Source organism: Pleurodeles waltl, chromosome 6, assembly GCF_031143425.1.
Source record: "Pleurodeles waltl isolate 20211129_DDA chromosome 6, aPleWal1.hap1.20221129, whole genome shotgun sequence".
NCBI classification, from domain to species: Eukaryota; Metazoa; Chordata; class Amphibia; order Caudata; family Salamandridae; genus Pleurodeles; species Pleurodeles waltl.
This window is the reverse complement of record NC_090445.1, coordinates 196,653,456-196,679,176: the sequence shown is the minus strand read 5'-3', so window position 1 is coordinate 196,679,176 and position 25,721 is coordinate 196,653,456.

The window sequence follows — 25,721 nt, the reverse complement described above, 5'->3', positions numbered from 1 at the left end:
TTTTTCTGCGTAGGTACTTTTCATCTTTGGTCAAAGGTCTCCTGATGGTTCCAATTTCCATCAGTTCCGGCGTTCTTTCCCTCGGAGTTCTTGAGGCTCTGTTATCATGAACATGCCAAGAATGTTCTTCAGCCTTTTTACTTGTTCCTTTTCATTCAGTTAAACGATGATCAAGCCTCAAGACAAGGTTTATTAATTCTTGACAGTCTGCAGGCTGCGGGTCGATTTGCCCTAAGATATCTTTTAGCTCCTCTTTGAGCCCCCTGTAAAACAAGACTGCTTGTTTTTCTTCAGGCCAGGATGTCTCAGCGACCAGCCGATTAAAGTTGGCTAAATATGACACTAAGGGGGTCATTACATCATTGGCAGTAAAAGCCGCTTACCGCCGTGCAGAAGACTGCCAATACACCGCCGCGGAATTCCGCCACAGCTATTATGACACACATCTCGGAATCCGCCAAAACTCAGACACCCACACAACTCCGCCACACCAAAGGTCAGTGTTAAACTGCCGAAAACAAAACCTCCACCTCCACGCCAACAGAAACACACGCCCATGGTATTACAACACACGAATCCACGCAGCGGTCTTTCAACTGCGGTATTCCATTGGCGGTACACACCGCCGCGCTCAAAATACACACACATCTTCAAAACACCACCACATTGGACAATTCAAAATACACACACCTGATACACATACACACACCACTCCTACACACCCAATACAATATAAAACACACACCCACATCACCCACAAACCACTACGACCAAAAATACAGAAAGAAGGCCAGAGAGAGAGCACAGAATAGACAATACCACCACACAGAGGCACACAACACCATCACCCACACAAAATCCACTCACAAAACACCACACACCACTACACATCACTATACTCATCACCACATACACCACCTCACACATCACACACACCACCCCATGGCACGCCAAAGACACCCCCGGTTTTCCGACGAGGAGCTCAGGGTCATGGTGGAGGAAATCCTACGGGTAGAGCCACAGCTATTTGGCTCACAGGTGCAGCACACCTCCATAGCCAGGAAGATGGAGCTATGGCGCAGAATAGTCGACAGGGTCAATGCAGTGGGACAACACCCAAGAAATCGGGAGGACATCAGGAAGAGGTGGAACGACCTATGGGGGAAGGTGCGTTCAGCGGTCTCCAGGCACAACATCGCGGTACAGCGGACTGGTTGCGGACCCCCACCTCCTCCCCCACAACTAACAACATGGGAGGAGCAGGTCTTGACCATCATGCATCCAGAGGGCCTCGGAGGAGTCGGTGGAGGAATGGACACTGGTAAGTCAAATCTTAACTATCAGATCCCCCACCCTACCTGCATGCTATCACACACCCCCTCCCTCATACCCTCCCCTATCACACCAACTCCACACTAATGTACTAAGAACACAAACCACACATCCCAACAACAAGCCCTGCATGACACAACTAAGCATGGTCACCCCTCACCAAAGCATGCTCACTGCACATACCCAGAACAACCCCCTAACCATCATCACACAAGCGCCCACACACAGAAATGCTAGCACTGGGGTACACGCTCACCCACCCATTGCACACCATTACACACACACATGCAATAATCATGCTCTTATGCCCCTGCAGGATCACGAAGGACCGTCACCACACCGGAGGGTCCAGACATCTCCACACCACCCACAGAAGAGGCCCACAGTGACAATAGCAGCTCTGCCCTACTGGAGCCTGATGACCAGCCCGGACCATCGTGGGCCTCGGGACAGTCGGTTCCCCTTGCACAGGCACAGCCCAACACTGACCTTCCACCCTCTGGTAACACCAGCACAGCACCCACCCAGCGGGCCCAAACCTCCCTACCCAGGACAGGTCAATCAGCTGTGCGTCCACCACTACAGGGAACCCAGGATAACCCACCACCCCAACAACAACAGGGACCTGGGGGCAGTGGTAGTGGGCACACGGTCCAGGGTACAGAGGCACAGGAACACAGGGGAGCTGGGAGGGCTGCTGTGCGACAGGGGGCGGACAGGCCCAGGGAACCCACTCTCCACAAGGCCCTCTCCTCCATCATGGGAGCATACCACCCCTCCCAGGAGACGATGGCGATGGTCCTGGTCAAGTTTCAGGAGACCTGGAGCCTGCAGGAGGAACAGTATTTGGGCTTCAGGGAGGAGCTCAGGACCATCAGCTCCACCTTGGGCACCATCGTAGGGGTGCTGAAGGACATACAGCAGACCTTGAGGGACACCGTGGCACTCCAAGGGGCCCCTGACACTAGCCAGGACGATGTACTGCCCACCACCTCCGCCGGCGCTAGTGGACAGGACGCCCTGCCACAGGACCACCACACTAGCACCCCACCCCCTACAGACGGACAACCACCACGCAAGCGGTCCCTGAGATCCAGGAACAGGACAGAGCAAGATGGCAAAACACCCGCCAGCAAATGAGACCACCCTGATTGTCCCCCCACCGTCCCACTTTGTTACCCTGTCCATACTAAAACTGCCCCAGCTCCACTTCCTATGCCCAGATGGGCAAAGCACCTGTGAGACGAATAGACTGGACTCTGCCATGGACATTCCTCCACCATCACCATTTTACAACCCCCCTCCATTTTTGAGCACTTAAATAAACACCCTTGAACCACAAAACATTCTGGAGTCAGTCTATGATTTTGTAAAATGTATGATCAATGACAGTGTCAAAATGCTTTTTTAGTTGTTAAGGCAACATACCAATGTCACACATCACAAGTCCTTGAAGGATGCATGCAGATGACACACGTTGGTAACCACACCTGTGAAACCGTAATGGAAAGGAACAACTCAGTTACCAAATAATCCCATTAAATTACACACTGGATAGAGTAAGACGTGTGACAGTGAATGTAATGTGAGAAATGAAAATGTTCTCACCTGTGTGTCACAGGAAATATTGCTGTATGACTGACTCCCTGTTGTCGTTGTCTTCTTCCTCAGCTTCCTCCTCATCACTGTCCACAGGCTCCACAGGCTGCCACAACACCGTCATCTGGACCAGCCTCCTGCAGAAAAGGCACCTGGCGTCGCAAAGCAAGATTGTGAAGCATCGAGCAGGCGATGATGATCTGGCACACCTTCTTCGGTGAGTAGAATAGGGAACCACCTGTCATATGGAGGCACCTGAACCTGGCCTTCAGGAGGCCGAAGGTGTGTTCTATCACCCTCCTAGCCCACCCATGGGCCTCATTGTAGCGTTCCTCTGCCCTGGTCCTGGGATTCCTCACTGGGGTCAATAGCCAGGAAAGGTTGGGGTAACCAGAGTCCCCTAATAGCCACCCCCTGTGCCTCTGGAGTTGACCCATCTCATCAGGGATGCTGCTATTCCACAGGATGTATGCGTCATGCACTGATCCAAGGAACATAGCATTTACCTGCGAGATGTACTGGTCTGCCAAACAGACCATCTGTACATTCATGGAATGATAACTCTTCCGGTTCCTGTACACCTGTTCACTCCTGTGGGGGGGGACCAAAGCCACATGGGTCCCATCAATAGCACCTATGACGTTGGGGATATGTCCAAGGGCATAGAAGTCTCCTTTCACTGTAGCCAAATCTTCCACCTCAGGGAATATGATGTATCTCCTTACGTGTTTCAGCAGGGCAGACAACACTCTGGACAGCACGTTGGAAAACATAGGCTGGGACATCCCTGATGCCATGGCCACTGTTGTCTGAAAAGACCCACTTGCAAGGAAATGGAGCACTGACAGCACCTGCACGTCAGGGGGGATTCCAGTGGGATGGCGGATTGGTGACATCAGGTCTGGCTCCAACTGAGTACATAGTTCCTGGATAGTGGCCCGGTCAAACCTGTAGGTGACGATTAAATGTCGTTCCTCCATTGTCAACAGGTCCACCAGCGGTCGGTACACCGGAGGATTCCGCCATCTTCTCAATTGTCCCAGCTGACGGCGCCTAGGAAGGACAACAGCGAGGATCGAGTCAACATTTTACCAGGTATGTACCCACAGTTACACAGAACTCGACACCAAACACAAAACCCTTCTTGTATGTGTGTTGAGTGTAGGCCTAGCTATGTGTGACGCAGAAGTAAATGGAGCCATGTGGGCCCCTGAAACGGCGGCTGCCTGACCTCTAAACAGGGACAATGGGATTGTGGGGTAACTGCGTTGGCGTTGCACACCGTCGCGGTAGGCGGTCGTAGACCGCGGCGCAATGCTGCATTGGTTAACATTGGACCCTATGGTTCCCAGGAGCCAATGAGGAAGTGCGCCGGCGGTGATGATACGCACCGCCACAGACGTCACCGCTGCGGACGTCACCGCCGCGGACGTCACCGCCGCGGACGTCACTGCCATTTTCTATCTGTTCAGTCACTAGATACCTGATCTTCGACAGGAGAGGACCTACACTGCAAGTGCTGCTGTGACCTCGGTCTGGAAGAGACAATGGCTGCTGCGTCTGGGGAAAGGGCCCCTGCCTTCACTGCTCTGGAGTTGGAGAAACTGGTAGACGGGGTCCTCCCCCAGTACACGCTACTCTACGGTCCTCCAGACCAACAGGTAAGTACACTGGGAGCACGTTGTATGGGCTAGGCCTGGGTGGAGAGGGCTGGTTGGAAGAGGGAAGGGTTCAGAGTTCAGGGAACATTAATGCATGTGAATGAATGTGCCACATGGCTAGGGTAGGGAGTGGGGCCACGCACATTGACGGTGCGATTGTTAATGACTTCTCTTCTTCCCTTGTGCATGTCATGTAGGTCAGCGCCCACCAGAAGAAGGACATTTGGTGTGCCATCACCTAGGACGTCCGGACCCTGGGGGTCCACCAGAGATGGGGCACCCACTGCCGTAAACGATGGGAGGACATTTGCCGCTGGAGCAAGAAGACGGCGGAGGCTCAGCTGGGGATGGCCTCCCAACGTGGGAGGGGTGCCCGTCGCCCCATGACCCCCCTGATGTTCCGGATCCTGGCGGTGGCCTACCCTGAGTTGGATGGGCGCTTGAGGGCATCATAGCAGACACAAGGGGGTGAGTACAACATCATTCTGCGTACTTTGCGCGCAGTGGAGGGGTCTGGGTGGGGGAGGAGTCCTGTGGGTGTACCTAGGCCAGGCAGACATAGGTAGACTAGGCCCCTCCGTAATGCAGTCCATGTGGCTCCCTACCCCGCCGCAGTAGAGTGCCAAGTACAGGTATAGATGCCCCTGTGGCATCCATGTGTGCAGAGGTCCACCATAGCCATGTAGGCCAGATACCAGGAATTGCATCTGTAGAGGCCAGGAGCACGGCGTAGTGCAGGGGGCTGCTGTGTCTGTAGTGTCCGCCAACGGTCACGGTATGCCATGCACTCAATCTGTCTTTCTTATGTCTCCCCCCCCCTTTTTGAGCACTCCATGTTCTTTTGTGCATCAGCATCATCAGGCGGAGGTACAGTGGCACCGGAGCACGAGGGAGCTGCATCCCACATGGCCTTGGAGGGCCACACCACGGACTCTGAATGCACCAGTGGGACGGAGGACGAGGGGAGCTTCACGTCGGCCACCGGATCACCAACCAGCGACACAGACTCGTCCTCCGATGGGAGCTCCCTTGTGGTGGCGGCACCATCTGTGCGCCCCACTTCTACAGGTACAGCCGCCACCTCCCCTACCAGCACTGCCCTCCCAGCAGCCCCTCAGCATTCGCCCGGTGCCCGCTCACCCAGGATGGTGGGCATCACCTTCGCCCCAGGCACCTCAGGCCCTGCCCCAGTCACCCCTGCTGCCCTCAGTGAGGAGGCCATTGACCTCCTCAGGTCCCTCACTGTTGGGCAGTCTACCATTGTGAATGCCATCCAGGGTGTAGAAAGGGAGTTGCAACACGGTAATGCATTCCTGGAGGGCATTCATTCTGGTCAGGCTGCCCTTCAGCGAACCCTGCAATCTCTGGCCTCAGCACTGATGGCAGCCATTGTCCCTGTGTCTAGCCTCTCCCCTCCAACTTCCTCCACCCAGACCCAATCCCCTGTACCCCAGCCTATCCCAAGCACACCATCAGACCAGCATCCACACACCTCAACACCCAAAAGTGGCTCTGGCAAACATAGGCACCACACATCCCACAGGCACTCACACAAGCATCACCCACATACAGACACAGCAACATCCACTGCCTCCACTGTGTCCCCCTCCTCGTCGTCTCCCTCCTCCCTCCCAGTCTCGTCTACACTCACACCTGCATGCACTACAGGCACCAGGACTCGCACCAGAACACCCAGCACCACACCCCGCTCACCTGCACTCACCACCTCCACTCCCATTTACACGTCCCCTGTGTCCTCTCCCAGTGTGTCTGTGACGCCCCCTCCCAAAGTACACAAACGCGGGCACCCACACACCCAACATCCATCCACCTCACGACAGCCTCCAGTACCTGCACCTGTACCCAAAACACCTAAAGTGACACCTCCTACAACCACCTCCTCTTCCTCCACTCCCAGACCCCCTCCAACTACCCATCCCAGTGTTCGTCAGAAACTGTCCCTGTGTAAAGTTGACCTTTTTGCCCCCCCTCCAATTCATCAGTCCCGTCGTAGCGCCTCAGCCAAAAAGCCTCCAATACCAGTGGTGCCTGTTCAAGGTGTATGGAGTGCACCGGCCACCAGGACTGGCAGTGTGACCCGGAGCCAAGGCACTGGCAGCCCATCCCCTGTTAAGGCTCTGAAACTGGAAAGTGGCCGACATGACCCTGTGAAGACTCCTGGTGGCAAAACAACTCACAGGGGTTCCAGGGGGATTGCAGAGTCAGCTGTGACTCCTCCAAAGGTGGGGAAGGGCCAGAGGAAGTCTGCACAGCCTAGTGTGAGCAGCACGGCGGAGAAGGGCGGCATCCTTTCCGGCGGTCGGGATGCCACCGCCAGCACCATCGTCACTGGTCAGGAGACCACCGCCAGAGTCAGTGCCCAGGAGGGCCCAAGTATCGTCACAGGTCAGGAGACCACCGCTACCGCCGGAGTCAGTGCCCAGGAGGGCCCAAGTATCGTCACTGGTCAGCAGACCACCGCCAGAGTCAGTGCCCAGGAGGGCCCCGGCTGCCACAGCCCCGCTGGGCAATGAGGGAACGTCATGCCACACACCAATGCCCAGTCCAGAACCGGCATGTTGAAGCACCGCTGAACAGTCCAGACACCGCCATGGCAAAGAACCGCTGAACAGGGCATGCACCGCCATGGCGAAGCACCGCTGAACAGTCCAGACACCGCCATGGCAAAGAACCGCTGAACAGGGCATGCACCGGGGAAGAGTGAAATGTCCGCCACATCAGGCATCGTTATCCCATGTGCGGGTGGGACAGGGACGGTACAGGAACTTCCATGGGGAGACTAATCCAGTCTGGGCACCGTTCCCCTCCAGAACCAGTGGAGGCTGTTATCTTCTTTGGAAACTGTGGCTTTGCACTCCCCAGGATGGAATAGTGGGCAATCCACCCACTGTAGAGACTTGAGAGACTGTGGCTTTGCACTCCCCAGGATGTAACAGTGGGCAACCCACCCACTGTAGAGACTTGAGAGACTGTGGCTTTGCACTCCCCAGGATGGAACAGTGGGCAACCCACCCACTGTAGAGACTTGAGAAACTGTGGCTTTGCACTCCCCAGGATGGTACAGTGGGCATGGAGCCCCGTCGTGGATCTGGCTTTGCACTCCTCTGGCTGAGGTGCACCCCCTTCCCTTCCCCCTGAGGTGCCTGTAGTATTTCTATCTGATGCCCCAGCAGTGTTCTCTCCGTGTGTGGACAGGTATCTTTTGTGGGCCTTGCCCATGCATTTTTGGACTAGTGGTGCACGGACATTTATATGTGCATATCTGCACTACTTCTCGGAATGTGTATACTTTTGTATGGTTTGCTAATATATCTGTATATTTTTGAGACATATATATTGATACATTACAATGTTTGGACTGATTTTGTTTTGTCTTTGCTTTCTTCCGGGGGGGTTGTGGGTTGTTGATGTGATTTTTGTGAATGCTTTGGTGTGCGTGTTGTAATATGCGAGGGTGGGGTTGGGGGTGTTGCGTGTGTGTCCCCCTAACTTTTGCCTCCCCTATGTCATAGGTGCAGTACTCACCGTTGTCGTCGCCGGCGCAGGCGTTGGTCTTCGTAGATGAGTAGGAAGAGAAGGGCCGGTAGGATTTGGAGTTCCGGCTCCATGGAGTCCTCTTTCCTCGTGGGATGTGTTCAGGTGAGCGTTTTCCCATTGCAGAAACTGTTTCCGACGTGTTTTTATCCACGGAGAATCAGCCCCGGAAAAGGTGTCGGATTGGTAGGTTGTGATACTATGGGCGGTACATTGTCTTCCGCCTGTCTGTTGGCGGTGACCACCGCGCTGCTTGTCTGTACCGCCGTGGCGGTCGGAGTGTTAAAGTGGCTGTCTTTGTTGGCGGTTTCCGCCACGGTCATAATTCCAAAATTTTTACCGCAGGCCTGTTTGCGGTCTTACTGCCGCTTTAACACCGTCTGCCAGGGTTGTAATGACCCCCATTGTCCTGATTCCTTTGGCGTAAGTCTAATAATTCACGGTCTGCTGACTGTGTTACAGTTCTACGATCGAAAACTCTCTCAAATTCACAAACAAAATTTCTCCAGTTGTACAACAGGGGACTATTTTTACGCACAAGAGGAATAGCCCAGGTAGCTGCATCTCCAGACAGATATGACAACAAGAAAGCTACTTTGGACTGGGCATCGGGGAAAGTATGTGGTCTGCAGGTGAAGTGAAGTTCCACTTGAACCAGGAAAGACTGCGCTTTCAAGGGGTCACCTGAGAAACGTTCTGGGGGAGCTAAAGGAATGGCTGAAGGAATATTTAGTGATATGTTTGTCGGATTCCCTCCAGAAGTCTGAGAAGAAGTACCTGACTAAGACATACCTGTGGGGCTTTGTTCCTTCTTCTCAACCTTATCCTGTAACTGAATCACTCTCTTACCTAGGCTAGTTGCCAAATCTTTTGATGATATCACCTCTGACTGGAGCTGGGTGATAGCCTTGACTAGCTCGTCCAGTGTGGCCATGCTGAGAACATACACAAACCAGAAGGATAATAATTTGTGGACTCACTATTCTGTCAGTCACCAGATCCTCGGGATCTGGGCACGTTCCCAACACTTCCACCACAAGACAGCTCCACTACTCTGATTAGATTTGTCACAGAGTCTAAGAGAGTCCAAGTGGGGAAAAGGGGATTAGGAAGGGCACAGCTGGGAAGCAGACCTGTAGGAAGCAAAAGGTTAAAACACAACATCAAAATTACATCTCATGAAATCAGTACCATGCTACAACTCTAAGCTTCGTCATTTCTGAAAACATGAACAACCCTAGAATAGTCCTAAAACTGACTAGGCTTTAGATGACCGTATACCTGAGGAGGAAACAAGAAAAGTTAAATAGAACTTTCAGATTCAAGTACTTTCTTTAGCATGAGAATCAAGAAACACTCTGAGTAATTTCTAAACAATCATATGAATCTCCATTTAAGAATACATATCAGAAACACTCAGCATTACATCTAGAACTCTGGTCTTGTGTTCTTCTCAAAAAAACATTGGAAAGTGAATTGTGCACATTGCAGGTTTTTTATATGTGTATTAAACACCATAAAGGTTTGTGCACCATGAAATCACACAACGTAGAGTCAAGGAATAAATCACGCGACTTGTCAACTCGAAATGTTACCAAGGAAATGTCTTAGAATGGTAGCGCACAGTAATTCACATTATTTAAACACGAGGAAAGAATCGCGCGTCTTGCCGATTCGAACGCCACCATGAAAACTGCCAAGAAATGGTAGCGCGCAATGAATATCATGAATTAACTACAAAGAAAGAATTGCGCATCTAGCCGATTCGAATGCCACCATTAAAATGCCTTGGAAATGGTAGCGCACAATGAATAACATGAAAAGCACTCAAGGAAAGAATCGCGCGTCTTGCCGATTCAAATGCCACCATTAAAATGCTTTGGAAATGGTAGCGTACAATGAATATCAAGAATTACACACCAGGAAAGAATCGCGTGTGTTGCCGATTCGAATGCTACCATGAAAACTGTCAAGGAATGGTAGAGCACAATGAATAACATGAATTAATCTCAAGGAAAGAATCGCGCGTCTTGCCGATTCGAATGCGTGCCTACAAATGCCATGAAAAGTCTAAAGGCACAATTACACGCGCATGAGCAAAATGTTATTAACATCAGTAATTAGGCCCAAGAATTAGAGCGCCATCGAATACGGGGTAGGGGGCCCAGCCCAACCTCCGCCTTACCGCCCTGACTAAGGATCACCACTGTAGAATGAAGCACAGAGGCCTGGAAGCTCAAGGTAGGCCACCGGAACAGGAGCTCAGTAAGTTGCTGCTGCTCTGCACCGGGACCTCTGAATAGTGAGCACGTGGAGCTGGGCTGGCTCCCTTTTATAGAGTCTTGGCCCAGCCCACAACCACACCCAGGCATGCTGCAGGGAAAGCTTCTAGAAGGCCCTGGAAAGGGAACACACCCTGACTCACTCTGAAAGCCTGCAGCAATACATTGCAAATGAACAGTATTTATAAGCACCTTAAGAATGAATCTTCTGGATTGAATTCTGCAATGCAAAAGGTTAAACAATAACATATCATCACAATGCATAAATTACATTGTCTTGAGAGTGTTGGGTTTTTGCATTCTAGACGCCCGTAGATCGCGCACTGTCCTGGTGTTGACAATTATTTATTATGTAAATATCTGTTTCATTTGAAGTATTTATTTCATTAATTAGTATATTTAATACTATTTGGAATTTCTTTAATTTAAGTGTTAGTTTGGTTTTATTAACTTATTTTTGGTGTTTCTGTTTTTTGGGGTGGTAGGGAGGCAAGTGAATTTTATTTATAGTATTTAATGTACTTGATTATTTATTTTGTATTTATACTGAAATTCATATTTTGCTAAAACTTATAGCACTTTTTATGTCAACTATGTTTTAATAATTGTATGTATTTAGATATTTAAAAAAATGATTTGAGTTGGAATTGTAAATGTAACCCCTCCTAAGTCCAACACTTTTCCTACTGTTGCTTGGATTGGAGTGCAAATAGCAAATCTAACCCCCTCTAAAGCCCAACATGCTGCCCACTGCTGCTCGGCTTGGAGTGAGGATAATAAATCTCTAATGTCTAACACTTTCCCCACTGTTGTTTAGACTCGAGTGTTAATAGTAAATCTATCTCCTTCAAGGCCAAGCGCCTTCCCTACTATTTCTTTGATTGGAATGAGAATAGTAAATCTAACCTCTCTGAAGCCCAACACTTTCCCTACTGTTTTTTTAGATTAGAGTGGAAATACCCCTCCGAAGTCTAACGCCTTCCCCACTGTTCCTTGGATTGGAGTGGAATAGTAAATGATATGCATGAAAAGGTTGTCACACTATTCATATATCTGTTTACATTGGAGTTCCATTACTTATTTCTGTAGCTTTCTTTTTATTTTTAATTGTGTTTATTTTTTAAACCTTTTAAATGCCTATGTATATTTTTTCAAAAAAGTAAAAAATTTTAAAGATTAATTTTTGTGTAAATTTAGTTATGTATTTTTGATATATGTCTTTTAATTTTATTTGTTTGTTACTGTTAATATTATTTATGTAAATTGTTTGTTAAAATATTGATCTGAATTTGAATACATATATATTTTTATTTACATACCTAAAGTATTGATTAAAACTATTTTATATGTTAGTTTTAATACTTAAATTGGGTTAGATATATATGTTTGTTATATATATGTTTGGTAATTTTAATTTTCTGTTAGTGTTATTATTCTAAGGTAATATATTTAAAATGTGTAAATGTTATTATATTTCAAGTACTTTTTTAATATATGTAATATGTATACCTATATATATAAGTTTTTAATGCAATGTATTAAAGCTATTAATTTTAAATTATATAATTATTTACTAATTTAATATTTGAAATAAATTACTTATAGTTTGAAATTTATTAAAACAATTCCTACCTTTTTGGCAATATTGTGTTACATGATATTTTTGACACAATATTTTTGTAGTTTACATATAAAGTATTTAAACTCGATTTTTGTACACAATACTTCATACCAATATTTGTGTAATCCAATATTATGGTTGTTGATTTTCTGTCATACAACCATTAGAATAAATAAAAATGTGTATTTTTCTTATCCATATTGAGTCTAACTTTAAGATCCTGTGTATGATGTCTTTGCAACTACAGGCACAATACAACACTGGTGTGCCAGTACCACCTCCGCATTTGTTGATGGATAGAATTATATTTTTTATTAAAATCTACTTGTTTCCAAATGAAGTTTTCCAGTGCTCTTCAAAATATAGCCACATGGAGGTTAGAGCTCTAGTGCTCCCCCATCTTCAACCCTATATCAAGTCCATGACAGCACGGACACAATCAATCAATCAATCAATCACTGCATTTGTAAAGCACGCTACATACCCGCGAGGGTCTCAAGGCGCTGGGGAGGGGGGGTGCTACTGGTCGAAGAGCCAGGTCTTGAGGAGTCTTCTGAAGGCCAGCAGGTCCTGGGTCTGTCGTAGGATGGTGGGGAGAGTGTTCCAGGTCTTGGCGGCGAGGTAGGAGAAGGATCTGCCGCCCGGCGGTGGTTTTTTGGATGCGGGGGACTGTGGTGAGAGCGAGGGCGAGGTTGGCTGAGCGGAGGCTTCGGGTGGGGATGTGGAAGCTGAGTCGGTTGTTGAGGTAGGTGGGTCCGGTGTTGTGCAGTGCTTTGTGTGCGTGGATCAGGAGCTTGAAGGTGATATTTTTGTTGACGGGGAGCCAGTGCAGGCCTCTCAGGTGGAGTGTGATGTGGCTGCGGCGGGGGACATCGAGGATGAGTCGGGCTGAGGCGTTCTGGATGCGTTGGAGTCGTCTCAGGAGCTTGTTTGTAGTTCCTGAGTAGAGGGCGTTCCCGTAGTCGAGTCTGTTGGTGATGAGGGCCTGGGTAACGTTTTTTCTCGTGTCGAGGGGGATCCATTTGAAGATCCTGCGGAGCATACGGAGGGTGTTGAAGCAGGACGCGGAGACGGCGTTGACTTGCCTGGTCATGGAGAGAGTGGAGTCGAGGATGACCCCCAGGTTGCGTGTGTGGTCCGTGGGTTCCGGGGCTGTGCCTAGTGACGTGGGCCACCAAGAGTCGTCCCAGGCTGATGGGGTGGGTCCGAGAATGAGGACCTCCGTCTTGTCTGAGTTCAGCTTCAGTCTGCTGTCCTTCATCCAGTCGGCTACGGCCTTCATTCCTCGGTGGAGGTTAGCTTTGGCGGTGTGGGGATCTCGGTGAGGGATATGATCAGCTGGGTGTCGTCGGCGTAGGAGATGATGTTGAGGTTGTGTTGTCGTGCAACGTGGGCGAGGGGGGCCATGTAGATATTGAACAGTGTCGGGCTGAGGGAGGATCCCTGTGGGACGCCGCAGATGATCTCAGTGGTTTTGAAGTGGAAGGGTGGGAGGTGGACGCTCTGGGTTCTGCCGGAGAGGAAGGATGTGGTCCAGGCCAGAGCCTTCTCTTGGATACCGGCGTCATGGAGGAGTGCTGATAGGGTGCGGTGGCAGACCGTGTCAAAGGCTGCTGATAGGTCCAGAAGGATGAGGGCGGCTGTTTCTCCTTTGTCCATCAGGGTCCGGATGTTGTCAGTGGCGGCGATGAGGGCGGTCTCGGTGCTGTGGACACGCTACCAGGTACAGACTCTCCACATGGTTATATATTCTTAAAGGTTGGAGATTTTTAAATCATTTTGGAGACTGTGTTTAGAGAGAGGGTTTGTTATTACTTTGTTTTTCGACATTCGAGTTGCTTGCCCTTTTGCTGTTTGAATGGGAAGGGCCAATTACACATTTAGACAGACGGTGCTGTCCCACTTCCTGCACCGCCATCTTTGAGGTTAGTGCTTTAGTGCTTCCTCCCTTCAACCCTATATCAGGCCCATGAAATTTGGTTATGCGGTGGACGCAAGCAGCTGGTGCGCCTAAGGCATGCCAAAGGCAAGCACATCTGAGCCTGTTTCACACCCGGACGGTATTGGGGGCCAGGATCCCTGGTGGTTTTGGGCTAGCCCCTTTGCAGCATTCTAAATAAGAGCTGTTTACGTCGCTACTTTCCTTCCCAACAGCTGCTACCATGCACTAGACCTTGTTAATGCTGAGAACTGCTGCAACAAATGCAAGTTCTCACTTTCAGGTTCTCTGGTCACGAACGCAGAGGTAAATGCAACTTCCTTGCCTCCATCTTCTACCAAGTTTTTCTTCATTAACTGCAGGTCAATAGTTAACCGAAGACCATTTGCCAGATACAGTCTTTTTGACTGAGACCTGGCTCATAGAGGACTCTTCTCCTGACCTAATACAAGCCATCCCTCAAGGTTTTGCTATTGTGAGAACTGACAGGTAAACCTAGAGAGGAGGAGCGATTGCCATCGTTTTTAAGCAGAAACTACATTGCACCTTCTCTGAGCTTCCTATGGAAGAGTGGCAAGCGTCTCTTTGTTCTCTAGCTCTGACTAGCAATTTTACAGTATCAGGGCTGGTGCTCGGTCTTCACTAGTACTTCACTATTGTGACTTCATAGTAATAGGGGATTTCAAGGTGCACTTTGATGACACCACCTGCTCAGCACCTTCTGCTCTGGCTGCAGACTTGGAGGGATTACACCTCTTTCAATACATTTCCACCTCCACACCCTCAATCCTATTTTTTGCAAATCTTTCCCTTTCGTGACTGGCCTTTCCCTCCCGCTTACCTGGTCTGATCATTTTGCCATTCCTTTTTCTGTTCCCTTCGATAAGTTGCACGTCAATCACGTATCTGCTCATGTACGGGCATGTAAGTGGGCCAAAATTACCCCCTCTAAATTCAGTTATGCGCTAGTCACCAGCCAACCCACTTTGGATAGTTAAAAGTTGATAGGATCAATTCATAACTGGACCAGAGGAGCATTGGAACAAATAACTCCCTTAGTTAATCAGACTTTTCTCAGACAAAAAACATCAGCTGACTGGTTTAACAATGAACTTTTAGCATTAAAAAAGGACTGTAAGTGCCGTGGGTGCCTTTGGTGCAGAGTCTATGATCCAGCTTCTAAAGTTGTCTATATGGCAGTTGCTAAATTTAACCATGGTCACATCAAGCAAGTTCTTTGCGACTTTTATAGCAATAAAATTGAAGTTGCCCAAAACTCTTTCTGCAAAATTTTCACCATTGTCATCATTTTCCTCACTGTCTCTAGTCTCAGCTTCTACTTCACAAGCTCTTTTTAAAAAAAAAACGTGGCAAACATGTATGCCTTCTTTTCTGAGAAGGACAGAAATGCACCTTGTTTAAGTACCTGATTTGATCCTTGTGATTACAGCTATAGGCTGCTGAAGTTTAAGTCCATCGAACCTTAGTTGACCCTGCTCTTTGCTTCGGTTAAGCCTGGCTCCCTGTTTGACCCAGCATACCCCGCAATTTTGGAGCAGGGCCTTGACATTGTCCATCCTGTACTATGTAAGCTGCTTAACATCTCCTTGGCCTCGGGTCAGGTTCCCCAGCAGTGGAAGCATGCCATGGTGGTCCCACTCCTTAAAAAGCTTTTGATGTATCTCACCAAGCCCAAAACTATCAGCCTATCTCGCTGCCTCCACTTTTCTCTAAGATCACTGAGAAGCATGTCAATAAGCAGCTTTCTAGCTTCATTGAGGCCCATGATCTGCTTCATAGGACTCGGTCAGGTTTCCACCCCTCTTATAGTATTGAGTTAGCCTTGCTGCTCGCTACGTAATCAATCTGTCAAATTTTGGATGCTGGTGATTCTCCAGCTTTACTATTGCTGGATCTCAATGCCACATTTGACACTGTGTCCCATAAAATTCTGGGGCATATTTACAAGCCCTTAGTGCCATGGAACATCACCTTTTATGATGCTTTCGTGGCGCTGTGCCATATTTGCAAGGCAGCGCGCCGCCTTGTAAATATGGGCCCCTCAGATGCAATTTTCTGCAGCAGAGGGGCATGCAATGGGTGTTTCTGTGGGCGTTCCACCGCTATACCCTTTACTTTTGACTGTGCCCAAGATTTACAAGGAATCGTAAAAAGGAGGCAGGGCCAAAAACTAACACCACCCGAGGTGTGGCATTAGCATGGCGCAACAAGAAAAAATACTTTTATTTCTCGTCGATTTTGCTTTTTCCATGTGTGCTGCATTCTGCAGCACACATAGAAAGAGCAAAACACCATGGATGATTGTTTATGTGCAGGAAGGTGTCCCTTCTTCCTGCACATAAATAATCATTCAATAATGACAATTTGCTACTTCTATGTGTGCTGCATTCTGCAGCACAGATAGAAGTGCCAAATCGCCATTGTAGATTGTTTATGTGCAGGAAGGGACACATTCCTGCACATAAACAATCATTCCCTTCAATGCAGACACCCTTGCAGAATGCTTGCGTAGGTGCTGGCAGCTAAATTTAGTGTCAGCGCTAGGGGAAATACAGGGGTGTGCCGTAGTTTTGTAAATGCAGCACGTCCCTGCATTTCAGAACTGATGCAACGTGGCGCTGCCAAGGATGGCGCAGCGCCGCACTGCTCCATTTCCTTGTAAATCTGGCCCTCTGATTGCAAGACTTTAGAACTACGGCATAGGCTATAAAGCTCTGCGGTGGGTTGCTTCTTTCCAGCAGAAGTGCACCTTTCAGGTGTCTCAAAAACCTTCTCAGTCAAAAGTCATCCTTTGCAGCAAGGAGTACTGCAGGGCTCTTCCTTGAGCCCAACTCTTTTAACTCCTCTCATATGGGCTCATCGTTATGCCTTGCAGAGGTCGCCAAGTGGATAGAGTTGAACTGCCTCAAGCTAAATGCTGGGAAGACCGAGGTACTGACCTTAAGCAATCCACCTGACATCTGGTCCACTGCTTGGTGGCTCAACTATTTGGGCCCATTACCCCTTCCCAAGGTCAAGATATGGGCATTTGGTTTGATGAGAAGCTTTCTTTTGACAACCAAATCACTGCACTTGCAGGAAAATGTTTTGGGTGTCAGGAAGTACATGCTAGTACCTTTTTGTAGGGGTCTTTGCACAAAGTAGTTCCCCACTTCCCTGTGAATCAAGCAGACCATAAAAATGATCAAGGCTGACCCACAGGACAAAGTTTGGTCAGGGAGGACACCACTCTCCCACTGGATGAAGTCAGAGTAGTCTTTACAACTTCTGGAAAATAAATAACATGACTTAGGGGCTGATTATGAGTTTGGCGGATGAAAACATCCGTCTGCCAAACTCCAGACGGAGAGGTCACTGAAGTGCTTGCAACCTACCCATTGGCCCCATTACGAGTTTTTGCCGGTAAGCCCATTGAGAAAGGCGCGGCAGCATTGTCACCAGCTTGCACCCCCAGCTGCACGCAGGGGGTACCAGCATCCTCGAAATGCACGCTGCATAGCAGACAGTGTGCTTTTCAAGGGTGCTGGGAGTGGGACCCCTACACTTGTTCTCTGCCAGCCTTTTCATGGAGGCTGGACTGCTGGTGGAGAACAAGGTTGTAATCAGCTGGGCAGGTCTGAGTCCAACGTTGCCCTGGCTAATTTCAACCAGGACCGCCGTCAGTCCATCAGGATCACTGATCCTGGCGGGGACGGTGGTAGGTTGGTGGGTCTGCCCGCCAACCCAGTAATGTGGCAATCAGACTGCCACAACTGCGGTGGTCCGACTGCCACCACGAGACTAGCAGTCTTTGGACTGCCAGCCTTGTAATAAGGCCCTTAGAGCTAGAACTTGAATGTGTACAAATGAGGTTGTATATAATGTGACCCACTCCTGCATAACTAATGTCCTTTCCTCTTTAAATAAAATGGGTGGTTCCTTCTAGCTTAATCCACTATTAGGTATAACTAGGAAACAGAACTCAGAATTGTTAGTTCATAGAAATCATACAGAGAAACATGATCTATCTATCTATCTATCTGAGTAAAGCTATCTTAACAACAATTTCTCTCAGGATTATATTTCAGTATTAATACCATTCATTAATGAGCATCTCCTGGTATATAGAGTTTAACAGTTCATCAACATTAATATGAATTTAGTTTTAAATTAAGGTTCATCTCCTTCTATGTCAATGTTATCAGTTCATCAAATTATAAATTAATATGTGTCCTCCTTGAATTTGTCAAATAGTTACCAGCTCATCGAACTAATAATAATAATAATAATAATAATAATAATAATACGTATTTCTTGTCCTAATTTGTTTTACGAAAAAACAAAGACGGTTGAATTCACCAATTCCATCAGAAAAAAAACAATCAGATAAGTCTATGTTAAACTTTATCACGTTTGGAATAATGTTACCAAAAAGTGAAGATATTGCCCCTTCAATGGTGTTCTTTGTTTAGATGTATGTTTTGCAGGTCACCAAGAGGTGAGGAGCGAGGATTCTGAGGAAGCCCGACGAACCCGGCGCCAGATGACAAACCTACTGAGCCAGCAGGAGCGGAGAATGTTGTGCAGTCAGACGAGGAGGAAGCCAAAGTCAGAAGGAACGCTGAAGAACAACAAAGACACCAATGCCGACAGGTAAGAGCAGGAGTGTACAGGAAAGAACGACGAGCAAGCGTCCCGGTGCGGTGCACAGCCCCAAAGGCTACGAGCTCCACCCGTTATGAGGACCGCACAGCCGGGCGCGCCACACAGCCTGCATGGCACGCCCGACATTGGGCTAGGGTGACCACCCGTCCGTAAATTTCACGCACTGTCCGTAATTTCGCCCTGCTGTCCGTTGTCCGTGATGAAAGCTTTAACGGACGGCATTTGTCCGTAATTTTAGCCTTTCACCTAAAGTGCAACGGAGGCAGGGCGAAATTACGGGTACATTAGTTTCCCCAGCTGGGCTGGAAGGTAGGGAGTCTCCTGTGCTCTGAGGGAGGGGCAGACAGATAAGAAAAGGCCTTCTTGCCAGGGAGTCCCCTTCCCTAAAGACATGCAAATGTGGGCAACTGGTAAATCTGCAAATACAAAGGGGCTTGAAAACCTGCATTGACTTTACTAAAAGGAGTCACTTGAAGTTTTCTGGTGGCAAAGATATTTCTTTCAGAGAGGTATTGTAATGGTGTTCCAAGGTGAGCTGTGGAGTGTGTGGTTTTAATGGAGTGTTATAAAAAATGTTAGTACTAGGTATAAACAGTATATTATTCAAATCTGTATTTGAGAAGCACTTTTTTTTTATTTGACCGAAATGTATTTGCGCATTTTGTAGCAGCCTTTATTATGATGTAATTGTATTTTTCACAGTTCTTTCAGGTACCTCAGTACCTCATAGTACTAACAAACATTGGCAAAGCCAATAGGTCTCATCTACGAAAGAGTTATTGGCATTGCTAATGTGTTTTAGCCATTAGCCATGTTATACACCAGAGTAGCTGCTGTTCAGCATGGCTTAAAGCTAGTGGCATAGTGGTGTGGAGTGGAGTAGAGTAGCATAGGAGCAGTGGCGTAGAGCCCAGTGGTGCAAGGTACAGTGCAGTTGTTTAGAGTGCATTAGCGTAGAGTGCAGTGGTTTAGAGTGCAGTGGCATGGAGTGGCATGGGACAGAGTAGAGTGGCATAGAGTGCAGTGGAGTAGAGTGGCATACAATAGAGTAGCAGAGAGAGCAGTAGTGTAGAGTGGTGCAGTGGCATAGATTGCAGAGTAGTCTCACGTTGCAGGGAGTGCAGTGGTGTAGTGTAGAGTGGTGCATAGTAGGGCAAAGTGCTGTAGAGTGGAGTGATGCAGAGTGGAGTGGCATAGAGTGCAGTGGCATAGAATGCAGTAGTACATAGTACATTGGTGTATAGAACGGTGGTGTAGAGTGCAACACTGCAGAGTAGAGTGTCAGTGCAGTGATGTAGAGTGGAGTAGAGTGGCACAGAGCAGTGGCGTAGAGTACAGTGGTACAGAGTAGAGGGCAGTGGCGTACAGTGCATTTGTTTAGAGTGCATTGGCGCAGAGTGCAGTGGCATAGAGTGGCATGGGGCAGAGTTACATAGAGTGTAGTGGAGTAGAGTGGCATACAATAGAGTAGCAGAGAGTGCAGTAATGCAGAGTGGTGCAGTATCATAGAGTGCAGAGTAGACTCATGTGGCATAGAGTGTAGTGGTGCAGAGTGGAGTATTGTAGAGTGGTGTAGAGTAGAGTATAGTGCCTAGAGTGCAGTGGCATAGAGTAGAGTGGTGTAGAGTGCAGAGTTGCAGCGTAGAGTATCAGTGTAGTGGTGTAGAGTGGTACAGAGAACAGTGGCATAGAGTACAGTGGTGCAGAGTAAAGGGCAGTGCAGTTGTTTAGAGTGCACTGGTGTAGAGTGCAGTTGATAGAGTGGCATTGGGGCAGAGTAGAGTGGCATAGAATGCAGTGGAATAGAGTGTATTGGTGCAAAATGCAGTAGTACAGAGTAGAGTGGTGTAGAGTATAGTGGCGGCCAGAGCAGTGTTGCAGAGTGTCAGCTTGCACTGGTGTAGAGTGCATTGAACTAGAGTGCAGTGGTCAGAGTGGTATGGAGTACAGTGGCGTAGAATAGATTGTTTCAGAGTAGACTGCAGTTGAATAGAGTGGAGAGGTGCAGGGTAGAGTGCAGTGGCATAGAATGCAGTGGCACAGAGTGCAGTGGCATAAAGTAGATTATTTCACAGTAGAGTGAGGTGGCTTAGAGTGGAGTTGCATAAAGTGGCATAGAGTGTGATGGCATAGAGTAAAGTAGTGTAGAGTGCCGTGGCATAGAGTGCAGAGGTGCAGAGTAGATTAGAATGATGTACAGTGTATTGATGTAGAGTGCAGGGGCATAGAGTTGAGTGTTACAGAGTAAAGTGCATTAGCATAGAGTGTATTAGCTTAGAGTGCAGTGGAGCGTTGCAGAGTGGCAGAGAGTGGAGTTGTGCGGATTAGATTGGTGTTGCCTAGACTGGAGTGGTATGGCGTGCAGACGAGCAGAGCGCAGTGGTGTAGAGAGGCGCAAAGTGCGGTGGCTTAGAGTAGAGTAGTACAGAGTAGAGTAGAGAGGCATAGTGTGAAGTAGCATAGAGAGCAGTGGCATAATGTGGAGTGGTTCCGAATGGAGAAGAGAACAGTGGCATGGAGTGGCGTAAAGTGGAGTGATACAGAGTAGGGTGCAGTGATGTGGAGTGTTGCAGAGCAGAGTGGAGTGGAGCATGCATGGTGTGGTAACACACTGCCATTACAGACAACACATTTTTGATTGAAATGACCATTACATTTGCACAGATATACAGTTTTTAAAATCAAACTATATTGTGCACAGACGATGATGTGTAGAAATTGCATCACCTAATGCAATGATTTGTTTTAATCATGTAAAGGTATTTGTTTCCAGCACAGTTCAGTATTAACAAAAATGTGCTTGATTTGTACTTCTATTCTGATATATTCTGAAGTCTATTTAAATGTTGTCATGTGATAGAAAAAACTCTTTCCTAACCCCAGTATCCAGCAAGATTGTAGAATAAATCCTCTCACTTTGAAGTCAGAGAAAGGAAAGTAAACACTAAGTTCCCACCGAAGACAGAGCCTGACATTTGACTTTGTTCTTTGAATGCACAGCAAATATGATAAGATAAGAACAAGATTTACTGGCCTGTTTACAGAAAGGGAGCACTCTGCAGGATACTGTAAAGAAGGTTTTGGCAAGGGAAGGGACGAATTCAAGCTGCATAGCCTAAAACAAATAAAGCCAGCAAATTGAAAGCACAAATTGTGAGTTACAAACTACAAGGCCAATGGCAAGCAACGGGCAGAATGCATTCACAAGGAAGCACTATGAATTTACTTAAAGTGACACTGTGGGATACTTTGTGGGGAAAGTCCAGTATTTTAGTCCATACCTTGCAGAGGTTTGGCTACATCAATCACCCAGGTAGTATGACAAGAAGACCTGGAGTGGTTTCCATGTTGCAGGATAGGTCTGTACACCCATTCTATCAGTTTGCCACCATTTCCAAGGGTACAGAGCTTCTGGCACACCTCTTGTAGGGTTAGTGCTAGGTAGCAGACATGAAATAGGGCATTTAATGATTATTTAAGGTGGTTGTAAGTAAGGAGTTGACCGGGGTGAAGATGGTAGTCTGCCACAAGGGTTTGGAAATTTAGTAGCTCACTGTTCAGAAACAAAGTCCCCAATTTTAAGACACCTGCAACATGCCACTGATGGAGTTGCTCTGAGCACAGCCATCCTGTGCGAGTGGGAAGGCTTAACAAAGGTAGTGCAGGAGCATAGGGTTTCTTCGTGTCAGTGAGTTTACAGGTTCTGGCAAGGCAAGAGAAATCCATGCATGATAACCTCGGATGGTGATCCATAGAATGGTCAGTAGGAAACGATGAGCAGTGCATTAAGCCTTCCTTAAAAGTCTTTACTGGTAAACCCCATCTCAAGCCAGTGAGCCACCCATTGGACATCTGCAGCTGAATAAAAGCATTCTAAGTCCAGAAGATCTAATCCACCCGCAGTCACAGTTAGCTTTAGAGTGGAAAGAGCTCCCGATGGCGCTGCAGCGACCAAATCAGATGTGTGGCCTGTCTGAAGAAGGAATGAAGGATGAGCAGGGGAAGGTTTGCAAAATAATACTATCATTGGGGTAGCACACCATCTTCGCTAGTGCCACATGGCCTCTACAGAAAGCAGAAGAGAAGACCAAAAAGCAAACTGGGCTTGGAGGGACCGTTCGCTCTGCCGAGATTTTAATCCTGGAAATCAGTGTAAGAATGGTAGATATTAATCACTAGGTATCAAAAGGTAACTGGTTCCCAGTTCAATCTGAGATCTAATTGTGTATGAAGGCGAAAACAGTGCCATATGTTAAAGAGACACTAATTAAATTTTAAAATTTGAAAATTTTGTTTGTGCAATTTACATCCCAAATATTTTGAAGATTCTATGTGTACTTGACACTTAGGGATAACCAAGATCTCTAGTTTGGCTTTTGCTCAATTTCAAAACCATTTAAAGACATGGACTAGGGGGGCAATTTCCTTGCACAACCTTGCAAGTGGTCTGGCCCCGGCTCACCCTTCAAAAGCACTAACAGCGGACCATTGCACCAGAAGAGTTTGCCAAGGCAGATGGGTGTTGCTTGTTCAACCACTTGACGGTGCCCCTTCTGTTTCGCTCCTGTGTGCAGAGACAACTCCCAGGTACCCAATACCTTCGAATAGTCTTGGTGGACCCATCTTGTCTGATTTTAGGAATTGTCCCACCTTGTTCTTCTCTTCTTTATTTATCCAGTTGTTAGCAACAACCCTTTGAATTACTTGCCGTGGATCTCCCATTTGATCTCGATTTCATCCTACTCTTTTATTATTTTTAATTTGTAGTCCGGGCTCCCATTTCTGAGATAAATGTAGAGTCCCAAACACACACTCTAGTGCAGTGAGACTACAGACAAGTTATGGGTACATCACATCCTGTCATTAGGTGTGAGACTGTCACCCACTCCATCTGCCCTGCCTCTTTAAAAAAAAATAGGTTGAAAGTCTATGGGCGGTTGGGGTAAGCCAGATGTTTTTGTTCAATTTGTTTAAACTAGCATAAGGTTAGTTACCTTAATGTTTCCCAAACTGTTTGCCTGGGGTTTTGAAATGTTCAGAAACATAATAAAAATTTAGCTGTTACTTTCTCTTCAGGAAAGATCGGGTAGATTTGGGTAGGGGTGATGGCCTTGCTGTGAAGGGCATTAATTTACTACTGAACAAGGACGTAATGTGACACCTGAATGTAGCACACCAGGAGGAAATCACAAAAGGTCCACAGTGAATAAATAGTGCTATGTTAAAAAAGAGTACATAAATGCACTGACAAAATAGTGAGGCATGGCCTCTCTTGCATGTGTCTGTAAAACTGACGTTTGTTCTTGAATTTTTGTCCTGAATTTTGACCCTTTGTCCTGAATTTTTGTCCTGAATTTTGACCCTTTGTCCTGAATTTTTTACAGTCCTGTCCAGAATTTGCCTCAATGCCAGGTGGTCACCCTACATTGGGCTGCTCAAGACTCTAAAGAAAATCTTCTGCTTTTTGCCAGAGTCTGCAAACCAAGTCCTGGTTAGGTCCTGGCTTGACTATTGTAATGTTCTGTAGCTCGGGTGTCACAGTCTTGTGTGAATAGACTCCAACGAGTGCCGAATGCTGCGGCATGCCTTCTGTTGCATCTTCCAAAGTGTGCCTCTATCGGGGCCGCACTCAGGAGGCTGCATTGGCTCCCGCTAAAGCAGAGATTCTTTTTGAGCCCTATGTTGCTGCTATAAGGCACGTGCCAACAAAGAACCCTGGTACCTCCAATCCCTTATCAAACCCTACGTCCCACATAGGAACCTAAGATCAGCAGGTGCCCTGCTGGCTAGTATTGCCAAAGTGAAGAGAGCAGCTCCATCAGCTACTTAGCGCACAAATTGTGGAACTCTCTTACCCCTTCAGTCCGTCAGGCCCCTTTGGAATTAAAAGTAAAACTTGGCTATTTAGATCTGGCAGACCTTGAGATAACTGATATGTTCTTGGCTTGCAGGAGTCTGGACCTTAGGTCTAGGACACTTCTTTTGAAGTAGCTAAGCGCTGTATAAAATCCATTATTATTATCATTATTATCACATGCCTATGGCTTTGACCTGGGTGCAGTAGCCCTAAGGAAAAAGAAAGAAAATTCATTTCAAGATCACACTTCAATCTCTAGAGGCAAAGGTGGGGTGGATCTGGCCATTTATGTTTTTCCATCCGGGGTTTTCCTTGTCAGTGAAGGGAAAACACAAAACTTGCTACTACTAGAAGTGCCCCCCTCCCCATTGCCCAGTAAAGGTCTGAATGAATATAATATGCATTTGATTCTGAAGTAGTAAGTGCACCAGCATGTTTGTGGCACCTTTTCCAGCTTCAAACGCCATAAATTAGGTCCCGGGGCCAGTACCTTGAAGCATCTCTGAAGATGCCAAGGAAACTTCCAAAGTGACAGCTGACATACTGCTCACATCTCCCGAGCAGGAAAGCGGGAGAGGAAATAAGCTTTGAGAATGCAGTTTTTCTAGACTGCTCCACAAACTTCCCAGCCCAGTAAAAGAAGAACCTGTTACATGAGGGCCCCAATTCTGAAAGGTGTCACACAGCGCACTAGCCAAAAAAGCTGCACTGCATGACAAGGAGAGAGCAGGAGAGCGCTATATTTGCATAGAAATGGCACTCTTCTCCCCTCTCCCTAGTGCAGGCGCTGATTTCAGCTGCCGTGCGCCACACACCCACTTTGGCCCTGATTTATACTTTTTGGTGCAAAACTGCACTAACGCAATTTTGCACCAAAAAGTTTAGCGCCAGCTTGCACCATTTCTGTGCACCAGCTGGGCACCATATTTATGGAATGGTGCAAGCCGGTGCAAAGGGTAGGCTAGCGTAAAAAAATGACATTAGTCGGGTGGGGCTGGCGGTATGGAAGAAAGGGGTTTTGCACCAAAAAAATACGTTAGGCAGGTTAGAGTAAAAAAAAAATGACTCTCATCTGCCTAGAGTAATTTTCTGACGCACAACCATCCATACCACATGACTCCTGTCTTAGAAAAGACAGGAGTCATGCCCACCACCCCAATGGCCAGCACAGGGGACCAGGGTCCCCTGGGCATGGCCATTGCAACCAGTC